We start from the raw sequence: 13129 nt of genomic DNA, 5'->3' as shown, positions 1-13129 counted from the left end.
TAGTAATAATAATGATGAATAATAATATTAAATAATACTAAAAATGATAATAATAGTGATTGAAAAAATAATAATAATAGTAATAATAATAATGAATAATGATATTAAATAATAATAATAATAATAATGAATTCTAATATTAAATAATAATAATGATAATAGTGAATAATAATAATAATAGTCAATAATAATAATAATAATAGTGAATAATAGTAATAATAATAATAGTAATAATAATGATAATAATAATAATATTAAATGATAATAATAATAATAATAATCATGCATTCTAATATTAAATAATAATAATGATAATAGTGAATAATAATAATAATAATAATAATAATAATAATAATAATGATAATAGTGAATAATAATAATAATAATAATAATAATAATAATAATAATAATAATGATAATGGTAATAATAATAATAGTGAATAAAAATAATAATAATAATAATAACAGTGAATAATAATAGTAATAATGATAATAGTGAATAATAATAATAATAATAATAATAATAATAATAATAATAATAGTAATAATAATAATAATAATAAACATCATCTTGTTTTATCATATATATTGCACACTGTGTCTTCATATTTTCTCATATTGAGAAATATAGTCATCGTAAAAAGGATAACCTATTTTGTGCTTGTCACTCCAAAATCACTTTGACGGCCTTAATTTTTATAGGTGAGATGTCCTCATCTTTCCACACATTTAGTACTGACCAGGCTCAAGATAACGTTGACAATCTAATGATTACACCAGGCATAATATATTTTAAGACTTAAATTACCTTGAAATCATATTAAAAAATAAAGATTTTATGTATAATCATCCCAGATTACAACCGTTTCGAAATGGTTATTTTCAATCATACAAAGAACCATCAAACGTAATTTGTTTCAACAAGTCTGAGAGACAGAAAACTATTACATAACATTTGCTATTACAGCATTTGTTGGACCTGGTATCCGACGTTCAATTTGCTTCTATGAAATCGTGGCTGTGGTGGACAATTGATGAAGACATAAATGCCCTTAAAGGGTCTATTTTAGTTTATCTTTGGATCAACACCCCCACACAACAGTGATGCCATCATGTCGATCAACTGTTGTTCAAATGAAATAAACAGAAATGTGTTGCCTGTATTCATCAACGCCTTAAAGATTGTGTTCAAGTCTCATCAATAAATAGGTCAGAGATGCAAATCATTTATTTAAATCAGTACTGCTCGTGAGCCGTTTCCCCATCTCGAGTGCAGGGTAACAAAGCAGATGGACCTTATCTACCATTTCTGTTTGGTTTTCTACCTTCCACTCTTTAATGACCACAAAACAAGATCAAACTACTTTTAAACCGACAAGCATCAGTCTTATATAGATGAGACCTTTTATGACGGATCAACAGCCAAGCATCACGATTCCAATGAAGAGTTCAGTTCATTTTCAGATAGTGTCCTCCTTTTTACTGCCCCTCACCGTCCCCTTTCTTTGGAGGGGGACAACTTGTGACCCTTCACCACTGATACCAGTGTTTTCTTTTTCCCTTTCCATGAGGTGATCGCCATGAAGGCTTAGCTGCTACTGCCTCGACATTTCTTTCCTTCGTGTCAGACCTTCACTTTTTTACCTTCTTCAATTTTAAAAAACCTGTTGATTTAACGATAAGCTGTCTTCAGAGTTTTGATTTTGGAGAGATATTTATACATTCCGTTGTAGACTTCAAACACACTCTAGACAACGGCACATATGGTCTTTATGAGACGGAACAGATATTGTTGACATATTTCTCTTTTACAAAAAAATTGCTTTTTGTTGTGGTATCATCTCTAATTTGATATAAAACAATGAACTCTTTCTATACATATTTTAAAACTTAACTGTAATCTGCTCAGCGAGTCAAGTAGCAGAAACTACACTGGTGACATTTTATTGCTGTAGTGTAACCTTTTACATTTATTTATTTATTATGCCCATTCGAGGGCATCTATATATAGCGAAAATGTATGTATGTATGTGTGTATGTATGTGTGTCTGCTAAAACCTTTTGACAGACACAACGAAAATTCACAAACTTGGTATCATATCGAAGCTCCATCCTTCGCTCGAAACATTGGCCAAAAATGTTCATTTTTTTCACCCCGAAATCGACAAGTTTCGACGGGGGGGGGGGTCAACAAAAACTGTCTTCTCGTGACGATGAGCGGTTCTACGCATGCGTCAGATGACGTCATGGCCTGATTTACTTTAAATAGTTGAAAAACTTAAATTTCATGTACGTCACGTTAGGTCAGTTGATTAGCGCATTGGTTCATTATCTAAAAGTTTTGGGTTTGAATCGTGGTGTGAGATGTCTTTTTTTTTTGCGATTTTTTAAATTTAAATATTGAACCAGTGTTATTTAAGGCATTTTTCACATAACGTTTGTTTTTTTGTACTTTGCTTATTCACCCCCGACCACACACCCAAAAACACACGGGTACCTACCGATTTTTTTAATTTTAATATCGAAACAGGCTTATTTAAGCCATTTTTCACGTGTGTTTTTCTGTTTTCATCGTTCATTTGCCTTATGTTAGTTTTTTGTGTTTTTTTTCCCGATGTTTTGATTATCCCCCCCACTTAATTAAAACGTTTTTTTTTTTACTTCACTTATAACAAACAAACCTGGTCATTGACGTCGTCATCGTCGTAACGCTCGACGACTTCCGGGCACGCACCTGTCAATTTGGTTCTAAATTCAAACATCTTTCACTAGCTCATTCTGGCTGGCCGATTTTATTTTCAAACTTCGCCTCAGGGCTTCAGGTTCGATCCCCCCCCCCCCGGGTTCTTTTTTATTTAACAGCACACACACCTACAAACACCCGGGCAACGATTTTTTAAATTTTAATATCGAAACAGGCTTATTTAAGCCATTTTTCACGTGTTCGTTTTTCTGTTTTCATTTTGATTGTTTTGATTGCACCCCCCCCCGCTTAAGTTTTAACGTTGTTTTCTTTTTTTACTTTGCTTATAACAAACAAACCTGGTCATTGACGTTGTCGTCGTAACGCTCGACGACTTCCGTGTGCGCACCTGTCAATTTGGTCCTTACTTAAATAAATTCAAACATCTTTCAGTATCTTATTCTGGCTGGCCGATTTTATTTTCAAACTTTGCCTCAGGGCTTCTGGTTTGATCCCCCCCGGTTTCTTTTTTTTATTTAACACCACACACACCTCCAAACATCCGGGGAATGCCGGGTACCCTCGCTAGTCTTTAATATAAATCTCACCTGTCTGTTTAAATGTATGTATGTATGTTTATATGTCTGCCTAAAAATTTTAACAGAAGCGACGGATTTTCACAAGATCGGTATCGTTTCGAAGCTCGATCCTTTGGCTGACAAATATTGAAAAATTGGCTAAAAACATTCTTTCACCCTCAACTAGGCAATTTTTACAAGGAGGGGGTCACTTTTTTTCGTTGATATTTTCAAAAGTTATCCTCTCTTTTCGATTGACTAGCCTTAATTTAAACCTTCGTCACTACCAGTTTGGTGATGGATGCAGCGGTAAAGAGGTCACTTTTTTCCACATTCTTTTCCTCCTTTGCTGTACGGGTTCGAGCCTGTCTACCTACTACCACTTTTTTTTTTCTCAACACACTGCTCCAAACACCCAGGCAAGTAATATTTATATATTAAAGTGAACAGAATGTATGGCCTTCTCCATAAATCTAATAAGTGTGACAGTCTACCAATCTCTATCTCTCTTTCTCTTTCTCCCTTTCCCAGTATGCTTGTGGTCAACTTCTCCCAGTCCATCTGTTTCTCTACTGAATGTTTTTTTTTCTAATGAGTCACCATTTATCTTTGAGTGGCTTTTAGCCTTGATAAGAAATAATAAAGAATAGATTGCCAGTTGAATGTTGAAAAATATTACGAGAGGATCAAAAATGAGAAATGGAACAAACAAAATTTGATTAACTTTGGCAAATATTTGTTGACATTGGATTCGAAGTTGTATCTTGCAGGGAAATAGTCCTGCGATAATGTTTTCCACAGATGGGAAGTTCTTGGAAAGGAACCTGTTCATAAAAATTTTGTTTGATGTTATGCACACAGAGAAGGGAAAGTCCTCTTCAGTTGTAACAGTAAGATGAGTTCTTGCTGTGAATGTCTTAAAAGGCAGAGATTGGGGCTCAATTGAGCATCTTCTGTAAAAATAATGATAAAGTAGAGAAAAACTATCAACGTCTTTTCTGTGATGAAAAGCCTGTAGAGAACAGAAGAGATCCTATCTATTATTTTTTATTGAAATCCTTTGCGATGAGTAATTTGTATATTTATTTATTTATCTGCAGATTGTTATCCTCTGGCCTTCTTCAGGTGGTTAACCGCTACGGGATAAGAACGCTGTGTCTTGTAACTGTATCCCCCAGTAATTACTGTTTTCTATAGTTATTATCATCTCATCATGTTTTGGCTAACTAATCCTCTGGCCTGCTTTGAGTAGGATTGAAACCACTATCTACAGACAATGCTCACCTGGAACCACAGAGATTCAATGCGTCTATCCACTGTGCCACAGCCCCAAAGGGCGATCAAGGTTTGTCTTATGAATCCAAGTTTTTGTTTTTATCTGGTCTTCCATAGTCAGTTTCGTACCGAATGGTAATATATATTATTTTTATTGGAATCCTTTGAGATGAGTAATTTGTATATTTATTTATTTATTTGTTTGTGGACTGTTATCCTCATTTTCATTGTTTGTAGTTTCGCCATGTTTCGGTCAGTTATTTCTCTGGCCTTCTTCAGGTGATTAATTGCAACAAACGAAAGCAGGCCAGAGGATTAGTTGGCCAAAATGTGGTGACACAACAACAACTATGGAAGGCAGTAATTACTGAGGAGACAGTTAAGAGACTCAGCATTCCTATCCTGTCACGGTTAACCACCTGAAGAAGGCCAGAGGAATAGATAACCGAAACGTGGTGAAACAGCAACATCTATGAAGATGAGAACAACAGTCTGCTAATAAATAAAAAAAGATCCTCCTCCACTATATTGTGAAGATGATTTTGTACTCTTCAGATGTAGCTGCAGTACTCCATCTTGGTACTACCTAACTCCTATTTAGTAGAGGATTGTATTAGGAGTTCCTGGAGTGATAGAATGCCCCAACCGTTCCTCCAGCGATCTGAACAACATTTGTTTTTCATTTCAAATCTGGAATGAAAATCTATCAAAACAATTTATCAAACAAGGTTTCTTCAGGAAAAGCCGTTCATTCCAATGATGGCAAAACAAGAATCAGAACATTGGTAGTGAAAGGAGAGGAACTTAGTTTTAAAGTAAAAAGTAATTTTTTCTTCATAGCACCACGTGCTTAGCATCAGAAGAGAAAGAATCAGTAAGATTACGATCATCAATGCTCTTCAAAGGGTTACCATGAACACTTGTCTACATAAATGTATACAACTCAACTCTGATTTCTTGTCTTTTTCTTTCTCACACACTTTTATTTTTTAAATTAAAATAAAAATGTCGACTTTTAATACTTTTGTGATTATTTCTAATAAAACCACACAACTTCCATGAGGCTAAAAGTAAATTCGATTTCTACATCAGAAGATTAGCTTTGAGCCTGGCTCTGCTCTATCATTACTTTCATGGCAGGTGCTCGTCTGAGCTTCAATCTATGGTCCCTCCTTTGCCAAACTTTCACAAAAATCACTTGAATAGCTACAACCATTATCAACAATTTTCCCCACTTTCTATCTATACCTAAATCTTAACACAAATTCCATAAACAAAGCTTCTTTTCCAGAACTGTGGAACTCTTTTCTACTGGCCTGCTTTCCAACTAACTACAATATGGTGGTCTTCAAGTCCAATATAGGTAAGTTCTTGTTGAGCCGTTCTCTTAAATAATTAAATTCTATCCAATTTTCACCACTAACGATCATTAGTTGCTGTTTTGGTGAACATAGTGCATTCATTAACCCTTATCCTCAAGTGGCCTTTGGGCCTTGATAAGTGATGACTTCCTTGTAAAAAAATAAAAGATTTTGTATTTAGGTTAATATAATACAGGATGACTCCCCCCACCTAAAAAAAAACGGGCCCCAACTCTAATTAGGCCCCGTTTCTTAGTGTTTTGTCCGAATGAAATGAAACTTTATTCATAACTAGTTTATTATATTCAAAGCATCACATCAAAACATTAGGGTCTTTGGTCTTTTTTTCTCCGTTCTACAGCATATGTTCTGGATGGCCTCCATTTAGCTTTTGTTTTTTGGGGGTTACCCTGTATATATTAAATGTATAAAAATAATAAATTTTTATAAAGTTTCATTATTTATTATTATTACGCGAATATTAACACTTATTTATTTTTTTTAACTCATTATGGAATTTAGTTAAGTTCTGTAAGTATAAAATGAATTATATATATATATATAATTATATATAATATATATATATATATATAATTATTTCCACAGACAAACAATGTCGCAGCTCACAAGAGCCATGGCAGCCAAACCACTGGAAGTCCAAGACTTGAGTTTTGTCCTCATTTGGGCTCATCAGTTAGACATACTCAAACTCAGGATTCGAAACCTGAGCCTTTTGCATGCATGTGTGTGTGTGTGCATGTGATAGATATATAGACAGATATGATGAAAATAATGGAAATAGTATTCTGACAAAATAGAGAAATAAAAAGAAACAAACCGTATTATGTGTTCATCAACGTTTCGTCTTTATTTCATCCAGAGGAAGTCTTGAAATAAAGACGAAACATAATACGGTTTGTTCCTTTTTATTTCTCTATAGACAGATATGTATGAAATCTTGCTGTGTGTATTTAAAGATGGAAACACAACAATCAACAAAAAAACCCGGATGATGAGCTTGTGATAAAAACACACTTAAAATAATTGGACAAATATTTACGAAGGTTATTCAATCGAACAGAATAATAAATAGTAGGCATTACTTTTGGAACACCTCTCTTAATAAGTGAAATATCACTTTTACTAAAACAATAAAAAATAAAAAAGTAAAATAGGCAAAATCATCAGATTAATTGTGCCGACAGGTAAAGTTTTCAAATTTATATTTTGGGAGAGAAAGGCTTCTTTTTCTTCAACAATTTCAGTTGATTTTCATTTTATTAATTGAAACTAAGAATAAATCACCTAGTGTGAATGCAGAGATAAGAAGACCGGAAGTCATTCTTTAATGAAAGAAAATTAACTTTAATGATTTTTCTGGATTTTTTAATACTTTTTATGGATAAAAAAAACCCAACAGATTTTCACTAAAAGGTAGAAAACTGACATTCCTGGATTTAGATGATGTATTTACTGTATCTCTTCTCAGAGAAGTTAAATTTTTTTTGAATATCAAATATATTTATGTGAAGAAAGTTGGATATTTGTAGGATGTGTATTCAAAGCAAAATCTCGAGTTCTTCTCTTTGCCACTGGACTGCACTAATCCCAGTTCAAGAGAGCCGGTTGGAATTGTGCAATCCTTGCTTCAGTATAGATTTTCTGTACAGGCATTCTTACAAAAGGATATCCATTGTCTTCCAAAATTGAATGGACACCTTATGTCAATTGCAGTCATTGGATTATTTCAAGTTTCGTCAGCATAATTAAAAAGAAATGCACTACTTAAATTTCTGTAAAGTTTCTTCTTAGTGGCACTAATTTAAAACTGTGTTTTATATTCTATGTCTCTACTTCATTGTCACTGCTTGATTATCATGATTAAACTTGGGTAGTGTTCAGGAGAGGTGGAGAAAAATTAAAGTCTATTTTGGACAAAATTGCGTTGCTACTTATCAAAGCTAAGATTCACTTGATAAGAGTAGTCAGCCGAGGCAGGTTGAACCAGCTTCTCCCAAAGGAGGAAGTATCTAGGGGATATCAAATTCATAAACGGCCCTTAATCGCATGTATATCCTGGTCAGGGGAGATGATGCTTTTGCAGTTCTTACAGGGAGGGGGTTGATGTCCTCCTACAAATAGCACCTGGTATTCTAAAATAGTCATCCATTTGATAATGACCAGGCTCAGTGTTGCTTAACCAGTTAACTGACGAGAACTGATACCCATCAGATCACTGAAGTTAAGGGTTAATGAGATGCAAAAGATTGCCAGCAGAAAAATGAAGAACACTATGGGCATATTAAAACATTGATCAATAATATAAACTGATTATTACCATGGCTATGACAGAATATTCTTTTCATTGTTTTGACTCTCGAATATATATCCGGCACAATTAGACGCAGTTAGTCAACCGAGAACCACATCACTATCTAAAAACATATAAGATACTAATTGATATTTATATTCGAGAGCGAAAATAATGAAAAGAATATGCTGTTGTCATAGCCCTAATTATTACTCAGGTGGTGATCTATGACGAACTGGTTAACATTGGATTTGGAGATGACTAAGCTGTAATCAGCAGGAAAGCAGTCCTGCAGTAATGTCTACTACAGACTGGAAGCCTTTGCAAAGAAGACAGATCTATCCATGGAAATTTCACCTAACCTTTGCTACATGGAAGGAGAAAGAATAGTTTTTTGTTTGTTGCGATAAGAAGACAAAAAATGGTGGGATCATTCTACCGCTCCAGTAGATATCTCACTGCCGATGCAATTCTTTACTTGTATAAGAGCCAAGTATATTCAAGGATGGAGTATTGTTGACACATCTGGGCAGAAGCTACTAGAAGCAGCTTATCCTGTCTTGACAGATTCCAAAATAGACTTCGTAACCTAGTGTGAGATGCCCTTTTCTCTTTCCTGCAACCTCTTTCCCACAGAAGAGATGTTGCGAGCCTACCTCTGCTTTATCATTATTTTCATGGCACATGTTCATTTGAGCTCCAATCTATGTTTCCCCCTTACCAAACTTAAACAAAAAACACTCGTCTAGCTGAAATTTCCATGGCAGGTACTCGTCTGAACTCCAATCTCTGGTCCCCCCTCACCAATCTTTCACGAAAAACACCCGTCTAGCTGAATCCACTGTGAAAAATTTCCCCCACTATATCTGTGCCTAAATCAAAACGCGGATTCCATGAACAAAGCTTCTTTCTTAGAACTGCACGCCTGCGGAACTCTGTTCCGTCTGCCTGCTTCCCACCGGACTACAACTTGGATGTCTTCAAGTCCAACGTTAACAAATTCCTAATGAACCGCCCCCTTAAGTAAACACTTTGTCAAATCTCCACACTAACGTAATGTACTTGCAATAACCCTTATCCCTGAGTGGCTTCCGGGCCTTGATAAGTGGTGATCACTGTGTAAAAAACAAAAAAACAAACTACTATCAATAATTTCACCCACTCTTTATCTGTGCCTAAACATAAACATACATTCCATGAACAAAGCATTTTTCTTAGAATGCACCTGTTGAACTCTTTTCCATTTGCCTGCTTTCCAGCTGACTACAACATGGTCATCTTCAAGTCCAACGTAAACAAGTTCTTGATGAGCCGTTCCTCTTAAATAATCCAATTTACCAAATTTCCACTACTAACGATTACTGCGATATTGTCCCATTGACTACCATACACTCATTAACCCCTATCCTCTAGTGGCCTCTGGGCCCTAATAAGTGATGACTTTTTGTAAAAAAAAAAAAAAAAAAAAAAAACGCCCCCCCCCCGAGTTCTTTCTGCAAATATTTTAAAAAGAGCCCCACTAGATTTTGCAGTTGATTTTGTATTCTATCAAAATTGGAAAGAGTGCCCTCTATGACACCTCCCCAAATGTGACAGCATTATTCCAGACATTTCTGACTCTTATATAAGTGGTGTATTGTATCCAGGGGTCAGATACTTTAGGGAGTGGTAAAATGATCCAACCATTTTTCTAGTAACCTTAGTAACGGATTGGGTATACATCTTTCATTTTAAATCCAGCGTGAACTCCTAAGGGTTTATCAAAACAAGAGGCTTTGGTTATAGTCAGCTAACATACTTTCTAACTTCTGGCACGGCTGTTACCGGAAGCGGTGATAAGTCAAATCAGTTCCTTTGCTTTGCATGTACTCATTTTTTTTTTTTTTAAATTAGTATTTTTCTTTAAAGAATTATTGAAAACACTTTTTGCGCTCTTTTTCTTATTTAAAGAAATATTGAAAACACTTTTAAAAATCTTTTTAAACTATTTTGGAAATATTATGTATTGAACACGTTTTTTATGATGTTTGAAATTTTGTTATTTTGATTTCAATAATTTCATTTGTTATTTTGACTTCAATATTATTTTTACACTTTCATAAACATATATCTATTACATAAATTCAAATAAAAAAAGTTTATTTTTAAAATAAATAAAACGTATTTTTATAATTTCATAAACATCTTTCTTATAAAATTTCAAATAAAATAATTTTTTTAATTTTGTTATTAAAAGGGCAAATAAAGACTAATTGTGTTATTTTTTATCTTTTTATAATTGTGTTAATTTTTATCTTTTTATAATTTTGTTAATTTTTATTGTATATTTTTGTTTATTTTTATTGTATATTTTTGTTTATTTTTATTGTATATTTTTGTTTATTTTTATTGTATATTTTTGTTTATTTTTATTGTATATTTTAGTTTATTTTTATTGTATATTTTAGTTTATTTTTATTGTATATTTTTGTTAATTTTTATTGTATACTTTTGTTAATTTTTATTTTATAATTTTGTTAATTTTTATTTTATAATTTTGTTAATTTTTATTTTATAATTTTGTTAATTTTTATTTTATAATTTTGTTAATTTTTATTGTATACTTTTGTTAATTTTTATCTTTTTATAATTTTGTTAATTTTCATCTTTTTATAATTTTTTAAATTTTATTGTATAATTTTGTTAATTTTTATTGTATAATTTTGTTAATTTTTATTGTATAATTTTGTTAATTTTTATTGTATAATTTTGTTAATTTTTATTTTATACGTTTGTTAATTTTTATTTTATACTTTTGTTAATTTTTATTTTATACTTTTGTTAATTTTTATTTTATACTTTTGTTAATTTTTATTTTATACTTTTGTTAATTTTTATTTTATACTTTTGTTAATTTTTATTTTATACTTTTGTTAATTTTTATTTTATACTTTTGTTAATTTTTATTGTATTAATTTTGTTAATTTTTATTGTGTAATTTTGTTAATTTTTATTGTCTAATTTTGTTAATTTTTATCTTTTTATAATTTTGTTAATTTTTATTGTATACTTTTCAATGTTCTTTTCTTATATTTTGTTCCAATAAATCGCTTCACAATAGAAATACTGAAGAACAATAAAAGTGAAGAAACTGATTTGCCTTGTCACCGCTTCCTGTAACAGCTATGCTGAAAATTAGGAAGTATGTTAGCTGACTATAACCAAGTCTTTTTCAATGAGTTGGGGTGGGAGACATGCAATTATAAAAGTCTGGTTTTCATAAACAACAGATTACAATTTGAATTTATATATTAGTTTAAAAAAAAAGAGAAAAGAAGCGATTTTTCAATCGACACAAGAGATTTTTTGTATCAAGCCAGCATTAATAGATGTGCCATGATCATTTTTATACCAACAGAATCTGTTCTCGACAATAAATCCAACAAATGGGAAAATCAAACTTGTGTAAAGTTGTACAGCTTTTCTAACATTAAAAAAATTTTTTTTTTTTTTTATTACATTTTCACCCCAAACAAGGCACATTGCCACTTTGATGTAGAGGGCTACTATTAGGGACATAATCTACAGGGGTACTATGTGGGGAGTTGGGCAGCAAGACATCGGTTCACATTATACTTGAACTTCTGCATGTCAGTACAGTTGGGGAAGCAGGAACCCGGAACCCGGAAGGGAATTCCAAAGTCTAGCGATTCTGGGGAAGAAACTACTGGAGTAGAAGGCTCTCTTACATCTAGGGATCTTAACTGTGAAGGGGTGGGATTTTGCTGCTTGTCGGGTTTGTCGTGGGTATTTACGTCGAGGGAGTACAAGTGCTTGCAGTTCGTCGGAACATTCACCGTTAAAGTACTTGTAGAACAGGCAGAGGGATGCTACATTTCGTCGATGGGATAGAGGCTGAAGCTCGGATGACAGTTCAGGACCTATCAGGTTGGCGACTCTCTTTTGAACCTTGTTTAGGAGCGAGAGACTAGTAGCAGATGCACCAGCCCAACTGTTCCAAATAATCTTCTTGTAACATGGTTGTTACATTTTATCTTGGTCGTTACATTTTAACACATTATCCCAACATTGTATATAAATATCTCGCAAAGAAACAAAAGAAAGAAATTTGGCACAAGTTTTTTTCAGTTGAAAGAAAGAGACATTTATTACTGGTCCACACAAAACCACCTTACACATATTTCCCAAGCCAGCAATAATATGGTAGCATCCTTGCTTTTCCCCTTTCTGGGCCATTTAACAGTTTTCTTGTTTTTTTTAATCTGCAGCTATAACCAGCTGTCATGCATGCAATTTGTTTAACAGTTCATGGCTGTCCAGAAATCTAGCAAAAGTCAGAAGAATTAGCACGTCTTGCATCTTGTTTTAAAAGTTCTTATTTTACCACCATGTGATTAAAAAAAAACTGCTGTGTCGACACATGCTTAAAAGTCTCTGTCACTGCCACATTCTTTCTTTTTACTCTTTTTTCCTTCCTCCAATCCTGATGTCATTTATAACCATTTATTTCTGTGACGTCACGCTCGCCCCACAGCTTGGTCATTTGCATAGGTGTAGTGGCTTTCTTACACACAATCTTAGGAGTCTGTCTGTGGCACAATATATCATTCAGTCAGAGAAAAACTTCTGAAATAACTGAGAAGGTCAGTGAGTACATCCATGTCAACATAGATCCATCTGCTATACTTGATGCATTGACAGCTTTTTTTGGTAGTGGCTGTTAGGTTTTCTAAACCTGAACAGCTTCGCTCACTTGCATGTGTAAGTAAAGGGAGGTTATATTTGAATGACAGATTTTCTTTTTCTTTGCAATAAAAAAAAAAAATTCAGTTCTGTCGGTGCCAGCAAATACACCAGACGCGTGTTTAAAGGCTGACAGTCTGAGTCGGTTGCAAGGATAATGTATCAGTGATTAGCTAAT

This window comes from Euprymna scolopes, chromosome 8 (assembly GCF_053919585.1).
Source record: "Euprymna scolopes isolate OS-2025 chromosome 8, ASM5391958v1, whole genome shotgun sequence".
Lineage (NCBI taxonomy): Eukaryota > Metazoa > Mollusca > Cephalopoda > Sepiida > Sepiolidae > Euprymna > Euprymna scolopes.
Note: the sequence above shows the minus strand (reverse complement) of the source record.